Genomic DNA, 13,868 nt, shown 5'->3' with positions numbered 1-13,868 from the left:
TTACCTTGCGGTTCTTCCTATTTGAAGAGGATGGGGTTTGACTCTAGAAATGCACTCTTAATTTCCTTTCTCTCGAAGCATCGGTGGTTCAGTGGTAGAATGCTCGCCTGCCACGCGGGCTGCCCGCGTTCGATTCCCGGCCGATGCAGCGTTTGATTTTAGATCTCGCATGCTCAGTTGAAGAGATAATCGAGTTACCTTGTGGTTCTTCCTATTTGAAGAGGATGGGGAATGACTCTGGAAATACACTCTTAATTTAAGTTCTCTCGAAGCATCGGTGGTTCAGTGGTAGAATGCTCGCCTGCCACGCGGGCGGCCCGGGTTCGATTCCCGGCCGATGCAACGTTTCATTTTAGATCTCGCAGATGCTCAGTTGAAGAGAGAATCGAGTTACCTTGCGGTTCTTCCTATTTGAAGAGGATGGGGTTTGACTCTAGAAATGCACTCTTAATTTCCTTTCTCTCGAAGCATCGGTGGTTCAGTGGTAGAATGCTCGCCTGCCACGCGGGCGGCCCGGGTTCGATTCCCGGAAGATGCAACGTTTCATTTTAGATCTCGCAGATGCTCAGTTGAAGAGAGAATCGAGTTACCTTGCGGTTCTTCCTATTTGAAGAGGATGGGGAATGACTCTGGAAATACACTCTTAATTTAAGTTCTCTCGAAGCATCGGTGGTTCAGTGGTAGAATGCTCGCCTGCCACGCGGGCGGCCCGGGTTCGATTCCCGGCCGATGCAACGTTTCATTTTAGATCTCGCAGATGCTCAGTTGAAGAGAGAATCGAGTTACCTTGCGTTTCTTCCTATTTGAAGAGGATGGGGTTTGACTCTAGAAATGCACTCTTAATTTCCTTTCTCTCGAAGCATCGGTGGTTCAGTGTTAGAATGGTCGCCTGCCACGCGGGCGGCCCGGGTTCGATTCCCGGCCGATGCAACGTTTCATTTTAGATCTCGCATGCTCAGTTGAAGAGATAATCGAGTTACCTTGCGGTTCTTCCTATTTGAAGAGGATGGGGAATGACTCTGGAAATACACTCTTAATTTAAGTTCTCTCGAAGCATCGGGGGTTCAGTGGTAGAATGCTCGCCTGCCACGCGGGCGGCCCGGGTTCGATTCCCGGCCGATGCAACGTTTCATTTTAGATCTCGCAGATGCTCAGTTGAAGAGAGAATCGAGTTACCTTGCGGTTCTTCCTATTTGAAGAGGATGGGGTTTTGACTCTAGAAATGCACTCTTAATTTCCTTTCTCTCGAAGCATCGGTGGTTCAGTGGTAGAATGCTCGCCTGCCACGCGGGCGGCCCGGGTTCGATTCCCGGCCGATGCATTTTAGATCTCGCAGATGCTCAGTTGAAGAGAGAATCGAGTTACTTTGCGGCTCTTCCTATTTGAAGAGGATGGGGTTTCACTCTAGAAATGCACTCTTAATTTCCTTTCTCTCGAAGCATCGGTGGTTCAGTGGTAGAATGCTCGCCTGCCACGCGGGCGGCCCGGGTTCGATTCCCGGCCGATGCAACGTTTCATTTTAGATCTCGCAGATGCTCAGTTGAAGAGAGAATCGAGTTACTTTGCGGTTCTTCCTATTTGAAGAGGATGGGGTTTAACTCTAGAAATGCACTCTTAATTTCCTTTCTCTCGAAGCATCGCTGGTTCAGTGGTAGAATGCTCGCCTGCCACGCGGGCGGCCCGCGTTCGATTCCCGGCCGATGCAGCGTTTGATTTTAGATCTCGCATGCTCAGTTGAAGAGATAATCGAGTTACCTTGCGGTTCTTCCTATTTGAAGAGGATGGGGAATGACTCTGGAAATACACTCTTAATTTAAGTTCTCTCGAAGCATCGGTGGTTCAGAGGTAGAATGCTCGCCTGCCACACGGGTGGCCCGGGTTCGATTCCCGGCCGATGCAACGTTTCATTTTAGATCTCGCAGATGCTCAGTTGAAGAGAGAATCGAGTTACCTTGCGGTTCTTCCTATTTGAAGAGGATGGGGATTGACTCTGGAAATACACTCTTAATTTAAGTTCTCTCGAAGCATCGGTGGTTCAGTGGTAGAATGCTCGCCTGCCACGCGGGCGGCCCGGGTTCGATTCCCGGCCGATGCAACGTTTCATTTTAGATCTCGCAGATGCTCAGCTGAAGAGAGAATCGAGTTACCTTGCGGTTCTTCCTATTTGAAGAGGATGGGGTTTGACTCTAGAAATGCACTCTTAATTTCCTTTCTCTCGAAGCATCGGTGGTTCAGTGGTAGAATGCTCGCCTGCCACGCGGGCGGCCCGGGTTCGATTCCCGGAAGATGCAACGTTTCATTTTAGATCTCGCAGATGCTCAGTTGAAGAGAGAATCGAGTTACCTTGCGGTTCTTCCTATTTGAAGAGGATGGGGTTTGACTCTAGAAATGCACTCTTAATTTCCTTTCTCTCGAAGCATCGCTGGTTCAGTGGTAGAATGCTCGCCTGCCACGCGGGCGGCCCGCGTTCGATTCCCGGCCGATGCAGCGTTTGATTTTAGATCTCGCATGCTCAGTTGAAGAGATAATCGAGTTACCTTGCGGTTCTTCCTATTTGAAGAGGATGGGGAATGACTCTGGAAATACACTCTTAATTTAAGTTCTCTCGAAGCATCGGTGGTTCCGTGGTAGAATGCTCGCCTGCCACGCGGGCGGCCCGGGTTCGATTCCCGGCCGATGCAACGTTTCATTTTAGATCTCGCAGATGCTCAGTTGAAGAGAGAATCGAGTTACCTTGCGGTTCTTCCTATTTGAAGAGGATGGGGTTTGATTCTAGAAATGCATTCTTAATTTCCTTTCTCTCGAAGCATCGGTGGTTCAGTGGTAGAATGCTCGCCTGCCACGAGGGCTGCCCGCGTTCGATTCCCGGCCGATGCAGCGTTTGATTTTAGATCTCGCATGCTCAGTTGAAGAGATAATCGAGTTACCTTGCGGTTCTTCCTATTTGAAGAGGATGGGGAATGACTCTGGAAATACACTCTTAATTTAAGTTCTCTCGAAGCATCGGTGGTTCAGTGGTAGAATGCTCGCCTGCCACGCGGGCGGCCCGGGTTCGATTCCCGGCCGATGCAACGTTTCATTTTAGATCTCGCAGATGCTCAGTTGAAGAGAGAATCGAGTTACCTTGCGGTTCTTCCTATTTGAAGAGAATGGGGTTTGACTCTAGAAATGCACTCTTAATTTCCTTTCTCTCGAAGCATCAGTGGTTCAGTGGTAGAATGCTCGCCTGCCACGCGGGCGACCCGGCTTCGATTCCCGGCCGATGCAGCGTTTGGTTTTAGATCTCGCAGATGCTCAGTTAAAGAGATAATCGAGTTACCTTGCGGTTCTTCCTATTTGAAGAGGATGGGGAATGACTCTGGAAATACACTCTTAATTTAAGTTCTCTCGAAGCGTCGGTGGTTCAGTGGTAGAATGCTCGCCTGCCACGCGGGCGGCCCGGGTTCGATTCCCGGCCGATGCAACGTTTCATTTTAGATCTCGCAGATGCTCAGTTGAAGAGAGAATCGAGTTACCTTGCGGTTCTTCCTATTTGAAGAGGATGGGGTTTGACTCTAGAAATGCACTCTTAATTTCCTTTCTCTCGAAGCATCAGTGGTTCAGTGGTAGAATGCTCGCCTGCCACGCGGGCGGCCCGGCTTCGATTCCCGGCCGATGCAGCGTTTGGTTTTAGATCTCGCAGATGCTCAGTTGAAGAGATAATCGAGTTACCTTGCGGTTCTTCCTATTTGAAGAGGATGGGGAATGACTCTGGAAATACACTCTTAATTTAAGTTCTCTCGAAGCATCGGTGGTTCAGTGGTAGAATGCTCGCCTGCCACGCGGGCGGCCCGGGTTCGATTCCCGGCCGATGCAACGTTTCATTTTAGATCTCGCAGATGCTCAGTTGAAGAGAGAATCGAGTTACCTTGCGGTTCTTCCTATTTGAAGAGGATGGGGTTTGACTCTAGAAATGCATTCTTAATTTCCTTTCTCTCGAAGCATCGGTGGTTCAGTGGTAGAATGCTCGACTGCCACGCGGGCGACCCGGCTTCGATTCCCGGCCGATGCAGCGTTTGGTTTTAGATCTCGCAGATGCTCAGTTAAAGAGATAATCGAGTTACCTTGCGGTTCTTCCTATTTGAAGAGGATGGGGAATGACTCTGGAAATACACTCTTAATTTAAGTTCTCTCGAAGCATCGGTGGTTCAGTGGTAGAATGCTCGCCTGCCACGCGGGCGGCCCGGGTTCGATTCCCGGCCGATGCAACGTTTCATTTTAGATCTCGCAGATGCTCAGTTGAAGAGAGAATCGAGTTACCTTGCGGTTCTTCCTATTTGAAGAGGATGGGGTTTGACTCTAGAAATGCACTCTTAATTTCCTTTCTCTCGAAGCATCAGTGGTTCAGTGGTAGAATGCTCGCCTGCCACGCGGGCGGCCCGGCTTCGATTCCCGGCCGATGCAGCGTTTGGTTTTAGATCTCGCAGATGCTCAGTTGAAGAGATAATCGAGTTACCTTGCGGTTCTTCCTATTTGAAGAGGATGGGGAATGACTCTGGAAATACACTCTTAATTTCCTTTCTCTCGAAGCATCGGTGGTTCAGTGGTAGAATGCTCGCCTGCCACGCGGGCGGCCCGGGTTCGATTCCCGGCCGATGCAACGTTTCATTTTAGATCTCGCAGATGCTCAGTTGAAGAGAGAATCGAGTTACCTTGCGGTTCTTCCTATTTGAAGAGGATGGGGTTTGACTCTAGAAATGCACTCTTAATTTCCTTTCTCTCGAAGCATCGGTGGTTCAGTGGTAGAATGCTCGCCTGCCACGCGGGCGGCCCGGGTTCGATTCCCGGCCGATGCATTTTTGTTCTCGCAGATGCTCAGTTGAAGAGAGAATCGAGTTACTTTGCGGTTCTTCCTATTTGAAGAGGATGGGGTTTAACTCTAGAAATGCACTCTTAATTTCCTTTCTCTCGAAGCATCGCTGGTTCAGTGGTAGAATGCTCGCCTGCCACGCGGGCGGCCCGCGTTCGATTCCCGGCCGATGCAGCGTTTGATTTTAGATCTCGCATGCTCAGTTGAAGAGATAATCGAGTTACCTTGCGGTTCTTCCTATTTGAAGAGGATGGGGAATGACTCTGGAAATACACTCTTAATTTAAGTTCTCTCGAAGCATCGGTGGTTCAGAGGTAGAATGCTCGCCTGCCACACGGGTGGCCCGGGTTCGATTCCCGGCCGATGCAACGTTTCATTTTAGATCTCGCAGATGCTCAGTTGAAGAGAGAATCGAGTTACCTTGCGGTTCTTCCTATTTGAAGAGGATGGGGATTGACTCTGGAAATACACTCTTAATTTAAGTTCTCTCGAAGCATCGGTGGTTCAGTGGTAGAATGCTCGCCTGCCACGCGGGCGGCCCGGGTTCGATTCCCGGCCGATGCAACGTTTCATTTTAGATCTCGCAGATGCTCAGCTGAAGAGAGAATCGAGTTACCTTGCGGTTCTTCCTATTTGAAGAGGATGGGGTTTGACTCTAGAAATGCACTCTTAATTTCCTTTCTCTCGAAGCATCGGTGGTTCAGTGGTAGAATGCTCGCCTGCCACGCGGGCGGCCCGGGTTCGATTCCCGGAAGATGCAACGTTTCATTTTAGATCTCGCAGATGCTCAGTTGAAGAGAGAATCGAGTTACCTTGCGGTTCTTCCTATTTGAAGAGGATGGGGTTTGACTCTAGAAATGCACTCTTAATTTCCTTTCTCTCGAAGCATCGCTGGTTCAGTGGTAGAATGCTCGCCTGCCACGCGGGCGGCCCGCGTTCGATTCCCGGCCGATGCAGCGTTTGATTTTAGATCTCGCATGCTCAGTTGAAGAGATAATCGAGTTACCTTGCGGTTCTTCCTATTTGAAGAGGATGGGGAATGACTCTGGAAATACACTCTTAATTTAAGTTCTCTCGAAGCATCGGTGGTTCCGTGGTAGAATGCTCGCCTGCCACGCGGGCGGCCCGGGTTCGATTCCCGGCCGATGCAACGTTTCATTTTAGATCTCGCAGATGCTCAGTTGAAGAGAGAATCGAGTTACCTTGCGGTTCTTCCTATTTGAAGAGGATGGGGTTTGATTCTAGAAATGCATTCTTAATTTCCTTTCTCTCGAAGCATCGGTGGTTCAGTGGTAGAATGCTCGCCTGCCACGAGGGCTGCCCGCGTTCGATTCCCGGCCGATGCAGCGTTTGATTTTAGATCTCGCATGCTCAGTTGAAGAGATAATCGAGTTACCTTGCGGTTCTTCCTATTTGAAGAGGATGGGGAATGACTCTGGAAATACACTCTTAATTTAAGTTCTCTCGAAGCATCGGTGGTTCAGTGGTAGAATGCTCGCCTGCCACGCGGGCGGCCCGGGTTCGATTCCCGGCCGATGCAACGTTTCATTTTAGATCTCGCAGATGCTCAGTTGAAGAGAGAATCGAGTTACCTTGCGGTTCTTCCTATTTGAAGAGAATGGGGTTTGACTCTAGAAATGCACTCTTAATTTCCTTTCTCTCGAAGCATCAGTGGTTCAGTGGTAGAATGCTCGCCTGCCACGCGGGCGACCCGGCTTCGATTCCCGGCCGATGCAGCGTTTGGTTTTAGATCTCGCAGATGCTCAGTTAAAGAGATAATCGAGTTACCTTGCGGTTCTTCCTATTTGAAGAGGATGGGGAATGACTCTGGAAATACACTCTTAATTTAAGTTCTCTCGAAGCGTCGGTGGTTCAGTGGTAGAATGCTCGCCTGCCACGCGGGCGGCCCGGGTTCGATTCCCGGCCGATGCAACGTTTCATTTTAGATCTCGCAGATGCTCAGTTGAAGAGAGAATCGAGTTACCTTGCGGTTCTTCCTATTTGAAGAGGATGGGGTTTGACTCTAGAAATGCACTCTTAATTTCCTTTCTCTCGAAGCATCAGTGGTTCAGTGGTAGAATGCTCGCCTGCCACGCGGGCGGCCCGGCTTCGATTCCCGGCCGATGCAGCGTTTGGTTTTAGATCTCGCAGATGCTCAGTTGAAGAGATAATCGAGTTACCTTGCGGTTCTTCCTATTTGAAGAGGATGGGGAATGACTCTGGAAATACACTCTTAATTTAAGTTCTCTCGAAGCATCGGTGGTTCAGTGGTAGAATGCTCGCCTGCCACGCGGGCGGCCCGGGTTCGATTCCCGGCCGATGCAACGTTTCATTTTAGATCTCGCAGATGCTCAGTTGAAGAGAGAATCGAGTTACCTTGCGGTTCTTCCTATTTGAAGAGGATGGGGTTTGACTCTAGAAATGCATTCTTAATTTCCTTTCTCTCGAAGCATCGGTGGTTCAGTGGTAGAATGCTCGACTGCCACGCGGGCGACCCGGCTTCGATTCCCGGCCGATGCAGCGTTTGGTTTTAGATCTCGCAGATGCTCAGTTAAAGAGATAATCGAGTTACCTTGCGGTTCTTCCTATTTGAAGAGGATGGGGAATGACTCTGGAAATACACTCTTAATTTAAGTTCTCTCGAAGCATCGGTGGTTCAGTGGTAGAATGCTCGCCTGCCACGCGGGCGGCCCGGGTTCGATTCCCGGCCGATGCAACGTTTCATTTTAGATCTCGCAGATGCTCAGTTGAAGAGAGAATCGAGTTACCTTGCGGTTCTTCCTATTTGAAGAGGATGGGGTTTGACTCTAGAAATGCACTCTTAATTTCCTTTCTCTCGAAGCATCAGTGGTTCAGTGGTAGAATGCTCGCCTGCCACGCGGGCGGCCCGGCTTCGATTCCCGGCCGATGCAGCGTTTGGTTTTAGATCTCGCAGATGCTCAGTTGAAGAGATAATCGAGTTACCTTGCGGTTCTTCCTATTTGAAGAGGATGGGGAATGACTCTGGAAATACACTCTTAATTTCCTTTCTCTCGAAGCATCGGTGGTTCAGTGGTAGAATGCTCGCCTGCCACGCGGGCGGCCCGGGTTCGATTCCCGGCCGATGCAACGTTTCATTTTAGATCTCGCAGATGCTCAGTTGAAGAGAGAATCGAGTTACCTTGCGGTTCTTCCTATTTGAAGAGGATGGGGTTTGACTCTAGAAATGCACTCTTAATTTCCTTTCTCTCGAAGAATCGGTGGTTCAGTGGTAGAATGCTCGCCTGCCACGCGGGCGGCCCGGGTTCGATTCCCGGCCGATGCATTTTTGTTCTCGCAGATGCTCAGTTGAAGAGAGAATCGAGTTACTTTGCGGTTCTTCCTATTTGAAGAGGATGGGGTTTAACTCTAGAAATGCACTCTTAATTTCCTTTCTCTCGAAGCATCGCTGGTTCAGTGGTAGAATGCTCGCCTGCCACGCGGGCGGCCCGCGTTCGATTCCCGGCCGATGCAGCGTTTTATTTTAGATCTCGCATGCTCAGTTGAAGAGATAATCGAGTTACCTTGCGGTTCTTCCTATTTGAAGAGGATGGGGAATGACTCTGGAAATACACTCTTAATTTAAGTTCTCTCGAAGCATCGGTGGTTCAGTGGTAGAATGCTCGCCTGCCACGCGGGCTGCCCGCGTTCGATTCCCGGCCGATGCAGCGTTTGATTTTAGATCTCGCATGCTCAGTTGAAGAGATAATCGAGTTACCTTGCGGTTCTTCCTATTTGAAGAGGATGGGGAATGACTCTGGAAATACACTCTTAATTTAAGTTCTCTCGAAGCATCGGTGGTTCAGTGGTAGAATGCTCGCCTGCCACGCGGGCGGCCCGGGTTCGATTCCCGGCCGATGCAACGTTTCATTTTAGATCTCGCAGATGCTCAGTTGAAGAGAGAATCGAGTTACCTTGCGGTTCTTCCTATTTGAAGAGAATGGGGTTTGACTCTAGAAATGCACTCTTAATTTCCTTTCTCTCGAAGCATCAGTGGTTCAGTGGTAGAATGCTCGCCTGCCACGCGGGCGACCCGGCTTCGATTCCCGGCCGATGCAGCGTTTGGTTTTAGATCTCGCAGATGCTCAGTTAAAGAGATAATCGAGTTACCTTGCGGTCCTTCCTATTTGAAGAGGATGGGGAATGACTCTGGAAATACACTCTTAATTTAAGTTCTCTCGAAGCATCGGTGGTTCAGTGGTAGAATGCTCGCCTGCCACGCGGGCGGCCCGGGTTCGATTCCCGGCCGATGCAACGTTTCATTTTAGATCTCGCAGATGCTCAGTTGAAGAGAGAATCGAGTTACCTTGCGGTTCTTCCTATTTGAAGAGGATGGGGTTTGACTCTAGAAATGCACTCTTAATTTCCTTTCTCTCGAAGCATCAGTGGTTCAGTGGTAGAATGCTCGCCTGCCACGCGGGCGGCCCGGCTTCGATTCCCGGCCGATGCAGCGTTTGGTTTTAGATCTCGCAGATGCTCAGTTGAAGAGATAATCGAGTTACCTTGCGGTTCTTCCTATTTGAAGAGGATGGGGAATGACTCTGGAAATACACTCTTAATTTAAGTTCTCTCGAAGCATCGGTGGTTCAGTGGTAGAATGCTCGCCTGCCACGCGGGCGGCCCGGGTTCGATTCCCGGCCGATGCATTTTAGATCTCGCAGATGCTCAGTTGAAGAGAGAATCGAGTTACTTTGCGGTTCTTCCTATTTGAAGAGGATGGGGTTTGACTCTAGAAATGCACTCTTAATTTCCTTTCTCTCGAAGCATCGGTGCTTCAGTGGTAGAATGCTCGCCTGCCACGCGGGCGGCCCGGGTTCGATTCCCGGCCGATGCAACGTTTCATTTTAGATCTCGCAGATGCTCAGTTGAAGAGAGAATCGAGTTACCTTGCGGTTCTTCCTATTTGAAGAGGATGGAGTTTGACTCTAGAAATGCACTCTTAATTTCCTTTCTCTCGAAGCATCGGTGGTTCAGTGGTAGAATTCTCGCCTGCCACGCGGGCTGCCCGCGTTCAATTCCCGGCCAATGCAGCGTTTTAATTTAGATCTCGCATGCTCAGTTGAAGAGATAATCGAGTTACCTTGCGGTTCTTCCTATTTGAAGAGGATGGGGAATGACTCTGGAAATACACTCTTAATTTAAGTTCTCTCGAAGCATCGGTGGTTCAGTGGTAGAATGCTCGCCTGCCACGCGGGCGGCCCGGGTTCGATTCCCGGCCGATGCAACGTTTCATTTTAGATCTCGCAGATGCTCAGTAGAAGAGAGAATCGAGTTACCTTGCGGTTCTTCCTATTTGAAGAGGATGGGGTTTGACTCTAGAAATGCACTCTTAATTTTCTTTCTCTCGAAGCATCGGTGGTTCAGTGGTAGAATGCTCGCCTGCCACGCGGGCGGCCCGGGTTCGATTCCCGGCCGATGCATTTTAGATCTCGCAGATGCTCAGTTGAAGAGAGAATCGAGTTACTTTGCGGTTCTTCCTATTTGAAGAGGATGGGGTTTAACTCTAGAAATGCACTCTTAATTTCCTTTCTCTCTAAGCATCGGTGGTTCAGTGGTAGAATGCTCGCCTGCCACGCGGGCGGCCCGGGTTCGATTCCTGGCCGATGCAACGTTTCATTTTAGATCTCGCAGATGCTCAGTTGAAGAGAGAATCGAGTTACCTTGCGTTTCTTCCTATTTGAAGAGGATGGGGTTTGACTCTAGAAATGCACTCTTAATTTCCTTTCTCTCGAAGCATCGGTGGTTCAGTGGTAGAATGCTCGCCTGCCGCGCGGGCGGCCCGGGTTCGATTCCCGGCCGATGCAACGTTTCATTTTAGATCTCGCAGATGCTCAGTTGAAGAGAGAATCGAGTTACCTTGCGGTTCTTCCTATTTGAAGAGGATGGGGTTTGACTCTAGAAATGCACTCTTCATTTCCTTTCTCTCGAAGCATCGGTGGTTCAGTGGTAGAATGCTCGCCGGCCACGCGGGCGGCCCGGGTTCGATTCCCGGAAGATGCAACGTTTCATTTTAGATCTCGCAGATGCTCAGTTGAAGAGAGAATCGAGTTACCTTGCGGTTCTTCCTATTTGAAGAGGATGGGGTTTGACTCTAGAAATGCACTCTTCATTTCCTTTCTCTCGAAGCATCGGTGGCTCAGTGGTAGAATGCTCGCCTGCCACGCGGGCGGGCGGGGTTCGATTCCCGGCCGATGCAGCGTTTGATTTTAGATCTCGCATGCTCAGTTGAAGAGATAATCGAGTTACCTTGCGGTTCTTCCTATTTGAAGAGGATGGGGAATGACTCTGGAAATACACTCTTAATTTAAGTTCTCTCGAAGCATCGGTGGTTCAGTGGTAGAATGCTCGCCTGCCACGCGGGCGGCCCGGGTTCGATTCCCGGCCTATGCAACGTTTCATTTTAGATCTCGCAGATGCTCAGTTGAAGAGAGAATCGAGTTACCTTGCGTTTCTTCCTATTTGAAGAGGATGGGGTTTGACTCTAGAAATGCACTCTTAATTTCCTTTCTCTCGAAGCATCGGTGGTTCAGTGGTAGAATGCTCGCCTGCCACGCGGGCGGCCCGGGTTCGATTCCCGGCTGATGCAACGTTTCATTTTAGATCTCGCAGATGCTCAGTTGAAGAGAGAATCGAGTTACCTTACCGTTCTTCCTATTTGAAGAGGATGGGGTTTGACTCTAGAAATGCACTCTTAATTTCCTTTCTCTCGAAGCATCGCTGGTTCAGTGGTAGAATGCTCGCCTGCCACGCGGGCGGCCCGGGTTCGATTCCCGGCCGATGCATTTTAGATCTCGCAGATGCTCAGTTGAAGAGAGAATCGAGTTACTTTGCGGTTCTTCCTATTTGAAGAGGATGGGGTTTAACTCTAGAAATGCACTCTTAATTTCCTTTCTCTCGAAGCATCGGTGGTTCAGTGGTAGAATGCTCGCCTGCCACGCGGGCGGCCCGGGTTCGATTCCCGGCCGATGCAACGTTTCATTTTAGATCTCGCAGATGCTCAGTTGAAGAGAGAATCGAGTTACCTTGCGGTTCTTCCTATTTGAAGAGGATGGGGTTTGACTCTAGAAATGCACTCTTAATTTCCTTTCTCTCGAAGCATCGGTGGTTCAGTGGTAGAATTCTCGCCTGCCACGCGGGCTGCCCGCGTTCGATTCCCGGCCGATGCAGCGTTTGATTTTAGATCTCGCATGCTCAGTTGAAGAGATAATCGAGTTACCTTGCGGTTCTTCCTATTTGAAGAGGATGGGGAATGACTCTGGAAATACACTCTTAATTTAAGTTCTCTCGAAGCATCGGTGGTTCAGTGGTAGAATGTTCGCCTGCCACGCGGGCGGCCCGGGTTCGATTCCCGGCCGATGCAACGTTTCATTTTAGATCTCGCAGATGCTCAGTTGAAGAGAGAATCGAGTTACCTTGCGGTTCTTCCTATTTGAAGAGGATGGGGTTTGACTCTAGAAATGCACTCTTAATTTCCTTTCTCTCGAAGCATCGGTGGTTCAGTGGTAGAATGCTCGCCTGCCACGCGGGCGGCCTGGGTTCGATTCCCGGCCGATGCAGCGTTTGATTTTAGATCTCGCATGCTCAGTTGAAGAGATAATCGAGTTACCTTGCGGTTCTTCCTATTTGAAGAGGATGGGGAATGACTCTGGAAATACACTCTTAATTTAAGTTCTCTCGAAGCATCGGTGGTTCAGTGGTAGAATGCTCGCCTGCCACGCGGGCGGCCCGGGTTCGATTCCCGGCCGATGCAACGTTTCATTTTAGATCTCGCAGATGCTCAGTTGAAGAGAGAATCGAGTTACCTTGCGGTTCTTCCTATTTGAAGAGAATGGGGTTTGACTCTAGAAATGCACTCTTAATTTCCTTTCTCTCGAAGCATCAGTGGTTCAGTGGTAAAATGCTCGCCTGCCACGCGGGCGATCCGGCTTCGATTCCCGGCCGATGCAGCGTTTGGTTTTAGATCTCGCAGATGCTCAGTTGAAGAGAGAATCGAGTTACCTTGCGGTTCTTCCTATTTGAAGAGGATGGGGTTTGACTCTAGAAATGCACTCTTAATTTCCTTTCTCTCGAAGCATCAGTGGTTCAGTGGTAGAATGCTCGCCTGCCACGCGGGCGGCCCGGGTTCGATTCCCGGCCGATGCATTTTAGATCTCGCAGATGCTCAGTTGAAGAGAGAATTGAGTTACTTTGCGGTTCTTCCTATTTGAAGAGGATGGGGTTTGACTCTAGAAATGCACTCTTAATTTCCTTTCTCTCGAAGCATCGGTGGTTCAGTGGTAGAATGCTCGCCTGCCACGCGGGCTGCCCGCGTTCGATTCCCGGCCGATGCAGCGTTTGATTTTAGATCTCGCATGCTCAGTTGAAGAGATAATCGAGTTACCTTGCGGTTCTTCCTATTTGAAGAGGATGGGGAATGACTCTGGAAATACACTCTTAATTTAAGTTCTCTCGAAGCATCGGTGGTTCAGTGGTAGAATGCTCGCCTGCCACGCGGGCGGCCCGGGTTCGATTCCCGGCCGATGCAACGTTTCATTTTAGATCTCGCAGATGCTCAGTTGAAGAGAGAATCGAGTTACCTTGCGGTTCTTCCTATTTGAAGAGGATGGGGTTTGACTCTAGAAATGCACTCTTAATTTCCTTTCTCTCGAAGCATCGGTGGTTCAGTGGTAGAATGCTCGCCTGCCACGCGGGCGGCCCGGGTTCGATTCCCGGCAGATGCATTTTAGATCTCGCAGATGCTCAGTTGAAGAGAGAATCGAGTTACTTTGCGGTTCTTCCTATTTGAAGAGGATGGGGTTTAACTCTAGAAATGCACTCTTAATTTCCTTTCTCTCGAAGCATCGGTGGTTCAGTGGTAGAATGCTCGCCTGCCACGCGGGCGGCCCGGGTTCGATTCCCGGCCGATGCAACGTTTCATTTTAGATCTCGCAGATGCTCAGTTGAAGAGAGAATCGAGTTACCTTGCGGTTCTTCCTATTTGAAGAGGATGGGGAATGACTCT

At 49.9% G+C, this 13,868-nt stretch overlaps 1 protein-coding gene and 69 non-coding genes across 70 annotated transcripts in view; all 70 read left to right on the top strand.

Moving 5' to 3' along the window:
- Positions 1–13,868, top strand: part of LOC129966581 (TNF receptor-associated factor 4-like) — a 357,557-nt gene that overhangs the window by 95,882 nt on the left and 247,807 nt on the right. The gene's annotated exons all lie outside the window — the stretch shown is intronic.
- On the top strand, positions 78–148 carry Trnag-gcc (transfer RNA glycine (anticodon GCC)). Its single transcript has one exon. It is a non-coding gene; the product is annotated as a tRNA-Gly (tRNA).
- On the top strand, positions 272–342 carry Trnag-gcc (transfer RNA glycine (anticodon GCC)). Its single transcript has one exon. It is a non-coding gene; the product is annotated as a tRNA-Gly (tRNA).
- Positions 468–538, top strand: Trnag-gcc (transfer RNA glycine (anticodon GCC)). Its single transcript has one exon. It is a non-coding gene; the product is annotated as a tRNA-Gly (tRNA).
- Positions 664–734, top strand: Trnag-gcc (transfer RNA glycine (anticodon GCC)). Its single transcript has one exon. It is a non-coding gene; the product is annotated as a tRNA-Gly (tRNA).
- Positions 860–930, top strand: Trnag-gcc (transfer RNA glycine (anticodon GCC)). Its single transcript has one exon. It is a non-coding gene; the product is annotated as a tRNA-Gly (tRNA).
- Trnag-gcc (transfer RNA glycine (anticodon GCC)) lies at positions 1,054–1,124 on the top strand. The gene has a single exon. It is a non-coding gene; the product is annotated as a tRNA-Gly (tRNA).
- On the top strand, positions 1,251–1,321 carry Trnag-gcc (transfer RNA glycine (anticodon GCC)). Its single transcript has one exon. It is a non-coding gene; the product is annotated as a tRNA-Gly (tRNA).
- Positions 1,439–1,509, top strand: Trnag-gcc (transfer RNA glycine (anticodon GCC)). The gene has a single exon. It is a non-coding gene; the product is annotated as a tRNA-Gly (tRNA).
- Trnag-gcc (transfer RNA glycine (anticodon GCC)) lies at positions 1,635–1,705 on the top strand. The gene has a single exon. It is a non-coding gene; the product is annotated as a tRNA-Gly (tRNA).
- On the top strand, positions 1,829–1,899 carry Trnag-gcc (transfer RNA glycine (anticodon GCC)). The gene has a single exon. It is a non-coding gene; the product is annotated as a tRNA-Gly (tRNA).
- Positions 2,025–2,095, top strand: Trnag-gcc (transfer RNA glycine (anticodon GCC)). The gene has a single exon. It is a non-coding gene; the product is annotated as a tRNA-Gly (tRNA).
- On the top strand, positions 2,221–2,291 carry Trnag-gcc (transfer RNA glycine (anticodon GCC)). The gene has a single exon. It is a non-coding gene; the product is annotated as a tRNA-Gly (tRNA).
- On the top strand, positions 2,417–2,487 carry Trnag-gcc (transfer RNA glycine (anticodon GCC)). The gene has a single exon. It is a non-coding gene; the product is annotated as a tRNA-Gly (tRNA).
- On the top strand, positions 2,611–2,681 carry Trnag-gcc (transfer RNA glycine (anticodon GCC)). Its single transcript has one exon. It is a non-coding gene; the product is annotated as a tRNA-Gly (tRNA).
- Trnag-gcc (transfer RNA glycine (anticodon GCC)) lies at positions 2,807–2,877 on the top strand. The gene has a single exon. It is a non-coding gene; the product is annotated as a tRNA-Gly (tRNA).
- On the top strand, positions 3,001–3,071 carry Trnag-gcc (transfer RNA glycine (anticodon GCC)). The gene has a single exon. It is a non-coding gene; the product is annotated as a tRNA-Gly (tRNA).
- On the top strand, positions 3,197–3,267 carry Trnag-gcc (transfer RNA glycine (anticodon GCC)). The gene has a single exon. It is a non-coding gene; the product is annotated as a tRNA-Gly (tRNA).
- On the top strand, positions 3,393–3,463 carry Trnag-gcc (transfer RNA glycine (anticodon GCC)). The gene has a single exon. It is a non-coding gene; the product is annotated as a tRNA-Gly (tRNA).
- On the top strand, positions 3,589–3,659 carry Trnag-gcc (transfer RNA glycine (anticodon GCC)). The gene has a single exon. It is a non-coding gene; the product is annotated as a tRNA-Gly (tRNA).
- Positions 3,785–3,855, top strand: Trnag-gcc (transfer RNA glycine (anticodon GCC)). Its single transcript has one exon. It is a non-coding gene; the product is annotated as a tRNA-Gly (tRNA).
- On the top strand, positions 3,981–4,051 carry Trnag-gcc (transfer RNA glycine (anticodon GCC)). The gene has a single exon. It is a non-coding gene; the product is annotated as a tRNA-Gly (tRNA).
- On the top strand, positions 4,177–4,247 carry Trnag-gcc (transfer RNA glycine (anticodon GCC)). The gene has a single exon. It is a non-coding gene; the product is annotated as a tRNA-Gly (tRNA).
- Positions 4,373–4,443, top strand: Trnag-gcc (transfer RNA glycine (anticodon GCC)). The gene has a single exon. It is a non-coding gene; the product is annotated as a tRNA-Gly (tRNA).
- On the top strand, positions 4,569–4,639 carry Trnag-gcc (transfer RNA glycine (anticodon GCC)). The gene has a single exon. It is a non-coding gene; the product is annotated as a tRNA-Gly (tRNA).
- Trnag-gcc (transfer RNA glycine (anticodon GCC)) lies at positions 4,765–4,835 on the top strand. The gene has a single exon. It is a non-coding gene; the product is annotated as a tRNA-Gly (tRNA).
- Positions 4,953–5,023, top strand: Trnag-gcc (transfer RNA glycine (anticodon GCC)). Its single transcript has one exon. It is a non-coding gene; the product is annotated as a tRNA-Gly (tRNA).
- On the top strand, positions 5,147–5,217 carry Trnag-gcc (transfer RNA glycine (anticodon GCC)). The gene has a single exon. It is a non-coding gene; the product is annotated as a tRNA-Gly (tRNA).
- Trnag-gcc (transfer RNA glycine (anticodon GCC)) lies at positions 5,343–5,413 on the top strand. Its single transcript has one exon. It is a non-coding gene; the product is annotated as a tRNA-Gly (tRNA).
- On the top strand, positions 5,539–5,609 carry Trnag-gcc (transfer RNA glycine (anticodon GCC)). Its single transcript has one exon. It is a non-coding gene; the product is annotated as a tRNA-Gly (tRNA).
- Trnag-gcc (transfer RNA glycine (anticodon GCC)) lies at positions 5,735–5,805 on the top strand. Its single transcript has one exon. It is a non-coding gene; the product is annotated as a tRNA-Gly (tRNA).
- On the top strand, positions 5,929–5,999 carry Trnag-gcc (transfer RNA glycine (anticodon GCC)). Its single transcript has one exon. It is a non-coding gene; the product is annotated as a tRNA-Gly (tRNA).
- Positions 6,125–6,195, top strand: Trnag-gcc (transfer RNA glycine (anticodon GCC)). The gene has a single exon. It is a non-coding gene; the product is annotated as a tRNA-Gly (tRNA).
- Trnag-gcc (transfer RNA glycine (anticodon GCC)) lies at positions 6,319–6,389 on the top strand. Its single transcript has one exon. It is a non-coding gene; the product is annotated as a tRNA-Gly (tRNA).
- Positions 6,515–6,585, top strand: Trnag-gcc (transfer RNA glycine (anticodon GCC)). Its single transcript has one exon. It is a non-coding gene; the product is annotated as a tRNA-Gly (tRNA).
- Positions 6,711–6,781, top strand: Trnag-gcc (transfer RNA glycine (anticodon GCC)). Its single transcript has one exon. It is a non-coding gene; the product is annotated as a tRNA-Gly (tRNA).
- On the top strand, positions 6,907–6,977 carry Trnag-gcc (transfer RNA glycine (anticodon GCC)). Its single transcript has one exon. It is a non-coding gene; the product is annotated as a tRNA-Gly (tRNA).
- On the top strand, positions 7,103–7,173 carry Trnag-gcc (transfer RNA glycine (anticodon GCC)). Its single transcript has one exon. It is a non-coding gene; the product is annotated as a tRNA-Gly (tRNA).
- On the top strand, positions 7,299–7,369 carry Trnag-gcc (transfer RNA glycine (anticodon GCC)). The gene has a single exon. It is a non-coding gene; the product is annotated as a tRNA-Gly (tRNA).
- Trnag-gcc (transfer RNA glycine (anticodon GCC)) lies at positions 7,495–7,565 on the top strand. The gene has a single exon. It is a non-coding gene; the product is annotated as a tRNA-Gly (tRNA).
- Positions 7,691–7,761, top strand: Trnag-gcc (transfer RNA glycine (anticodon GCC)). The gene has a single exon. It is a non-coding gene; the product is annotated as a tRNA-Gly (tRNA).
- Positions 7,887–7,957, top strand: Trnag-gcc (transfer RNA glycine (anticodon GCC)). Its single transcript has one exon. It is a non-coding gene; the product is annotated as a tRNA-Gly (tRNA).
- On the top strand, positions 8,083–8,153 carry Trnag-gcc (transfer RNA glycine (anticodon GCC)). The gene has a single exon. It is a non-coding gene; the product is annotated as a tRNA-Gly (tRNA).
- On the top strand, positions 8,271–8,341 carry Trnag-gcc (transfer RNA glycine (anticodon GCC)). Its single transcript has one exon. It is a non-coding gene; the product is annotated as a tRNA-Gly (tRNA).
- Trnag-gcc (transfer RNA glycine (anticodon GCC)) lies at positions 8,465–8,535 on the top strand. The gene has a single exon. It is a non-coding gene; the product is annotated as a tRNA-Gly (tRNA).
- Positions 8,659–8,729, top strand: Trnag-gcc (transfer RNA glycine (anticodon GCC)). The gene has a single exon. It is a non-coding gene; the product is annotated as a tRNA-Gly (tRNA).
- Positions 8,855–8,925, top strand: Trnag-gcc (transfer RNA glycine (anticodon GCC)). Its single transcript has one exon. It is a non-coding gene; the product is annotated as a tRNA-Gly (tRNA).
- Trnag-gcc (transfer RNA glycine (anticodon GCC)) lies at positions 9,051–9,121 on the top strand. Its single transcript has one exon. It is a non-coding gene; the product is annotated as a tRNA-Gly (tRNA).
- Positions 9,247–9,317, top strand: Trnag-gcc (transfer RNA glycine (anticodon GCC)). The gene has a single exon. It is a non-coding gene; the product is annotated as a tRNA-Gly (tRNA).
- Trnag-gcc (transfer RNA glycine (anticodon GCC)) lies at positions 9,443–9,513 on the top strand. Its single transcript has one exon. It is a non-coding gene; the product is annotated as a tRNA-Gly (tRNA).
- Positions 9,631–9,701, top strand: Trnag-gcc (transfer RNA glycine (anticodon GCC)). The gene has a single exon. It is a non-coding gene; the product is annotated as a tRNA-Gly (tRNA).
- On the top strand, positions 9,827–9,897 carry Trnag-gcc (transfer RNA glycine (anticodon GCC)). The gene has a single exon. It is a non-coding gene; the product is annotated as a tRNA-Gly (tRNA).
- Trnag-gcc (transfer RNA glycine (anticodon GCC)) lies at positions 10,021–10,091 on the top strand. The gene has a single exon. It is a non-coding gene; the product is annotated as a tRNA-Gly (tRNA).
- On the top strand, positions 10,217–10,287 carry Trnag-gcc (transfer RNA glycine (anticodon GCC)). The gene has a single exon. It is a non-coding gene; the product is annotated as a tRNA-Gly (tRNA).
- On the top strand, positions 10,405–10,475 carry Trnag-gcc (transfer RNA glycine (anticodon GCC)). Its single transcript has one exon. It is a non-coding gene; the product is annotated as a tRNA-Gly (tRNA).
- Positions 10,601–10,671, top strand: Trnag-gcc (transfer RNA glycine (anticodon GCC)). The gene has a single exon. It is a non-coding gene; the product is annotated as a tRNA-Gly (tRNA).
- Positions 10,993–11,063, top strand: Trnag-gcc (transfer RNA glycine (anticodon GCC)). The gene has a single exon. It is a non-coding gene; the product is annotated as a tRNA-Gly (tRNA).
- Trnag-gcc (transfer RNA glycine (anticodon GCC)) lies at positions 11,187–11,257 on the top strand. Its single transcript has one exon. It is a non-coding gene; the product is annotated as a tRNA-Gly (tRNA).
- Trnag-gcc (transfer RNA glycine (anticodon GCC)) lies at positions 11,383–11,453 on the top strand. The gene has a single exon. It is a non-coding gene; the product is annotated as a tRNA-Gly (tRNA).
- Trnag-gcc (transfer RNA glycine (anticodon GCC)) lies at positions 11,579–11,649 on the top strand. The gene has a single exon. It is a non-coding gene; the product is annotated as a tRNA-Gly (tRNA).
- Trnag-gcc (transfer RNA glycine (anticodon GCC)) lies at positions 11,767–11,837 on the top strand. Its single transcript has one exon. It is a non-coding gene; the product is annotated as a tRNA-Gly (tRNA).
- Trnag-gcc (transfer RNA glycine (anticodon GCC)) lies at positions 11,963–12,033 on the top strand. Its single transcript has one exon. It is a non-coding gene; the product is annotated as a tRNA-Gly (tRNA).
- On the top strand, positions 12,157–12,227 carry Trnag-gcc (transfer RNA glycine (anticodon GCC)). Its single transcript has one exon. It is a non-coding gene; the product is annotated as a tRNA-Gly (tRNA).
- Positions 12,353–12,423, top strand: Trnag-gcc (transfer RNA glycine (anticodon GCC)). The gene has a single exon. It is a non-coding gene; the product is annotated as a tRNA-Gly (tRNA).
- Trnag-gcc (transfer RNA glycine (anticodon GCC)) lies at positions 12,547–12,617 on the top strand. Its single transcript has one exon. It is a non-coding gene; the product is annotated as a tRNA-Gly (tRNA).
- Trnag-gcc (transfer RNA glycine (anticodon GCC)) lies at positions 12,939–13,009 on the top strand. Its single transcript has one exon. It is a non-coding gene; the product is annotated as a tRNA-Gly (tRNA).
- Trnag-gcc (transfer RNA glycine (anticodon GCC)) lies at positions 13,127–13,197 on the top strand. The gene has a single exon. It is a non-coding gene; the product is annotated as a tRNA-Gly (tRNA).
- Positions 13,321–13,391, top strand: Trnag-gcc (transfer RNA glycine (anticodon GCC)). The gene has a single exon. It is a non-coding gene; the product is annotated as a tRNA-Gly (tRNA).
- Positions 13,517–13,587, top strand: Trnag-gcc (transfer RNA glycine (anticodon GCC)). The gene has a single exon. It is a non-coding gene; the product is annotated as a tRNA-Gly (tRNA).
- Positions 13,705–13,775, top strand: Trnag-gcc (transfer RNA glycine (anticodon GCC)). Its single transcript has one exon. It is a non-coding gene; the product is annotated as a tRNA-Gly (tRNA).

Source organism: Argiope bruennichi, chromosome 4 (assembly GCF_947563725.1).
Source record: "Argiope bruennichi chromosome 4, qqArgBrue1.1, whole genome shotgun sequence".
Taxonomy (NCBI): Eukaryota; Metazoa; Arthropoda; class Arachnida; order Araneae; family Araneidae; genus Argiope; species Argiope bruennichi.
The sequence above is the reverse complement of the archived record's forward strand: the minus strand, read 5'-3'. Positions and strand labels throughout refer to the sequence as shown.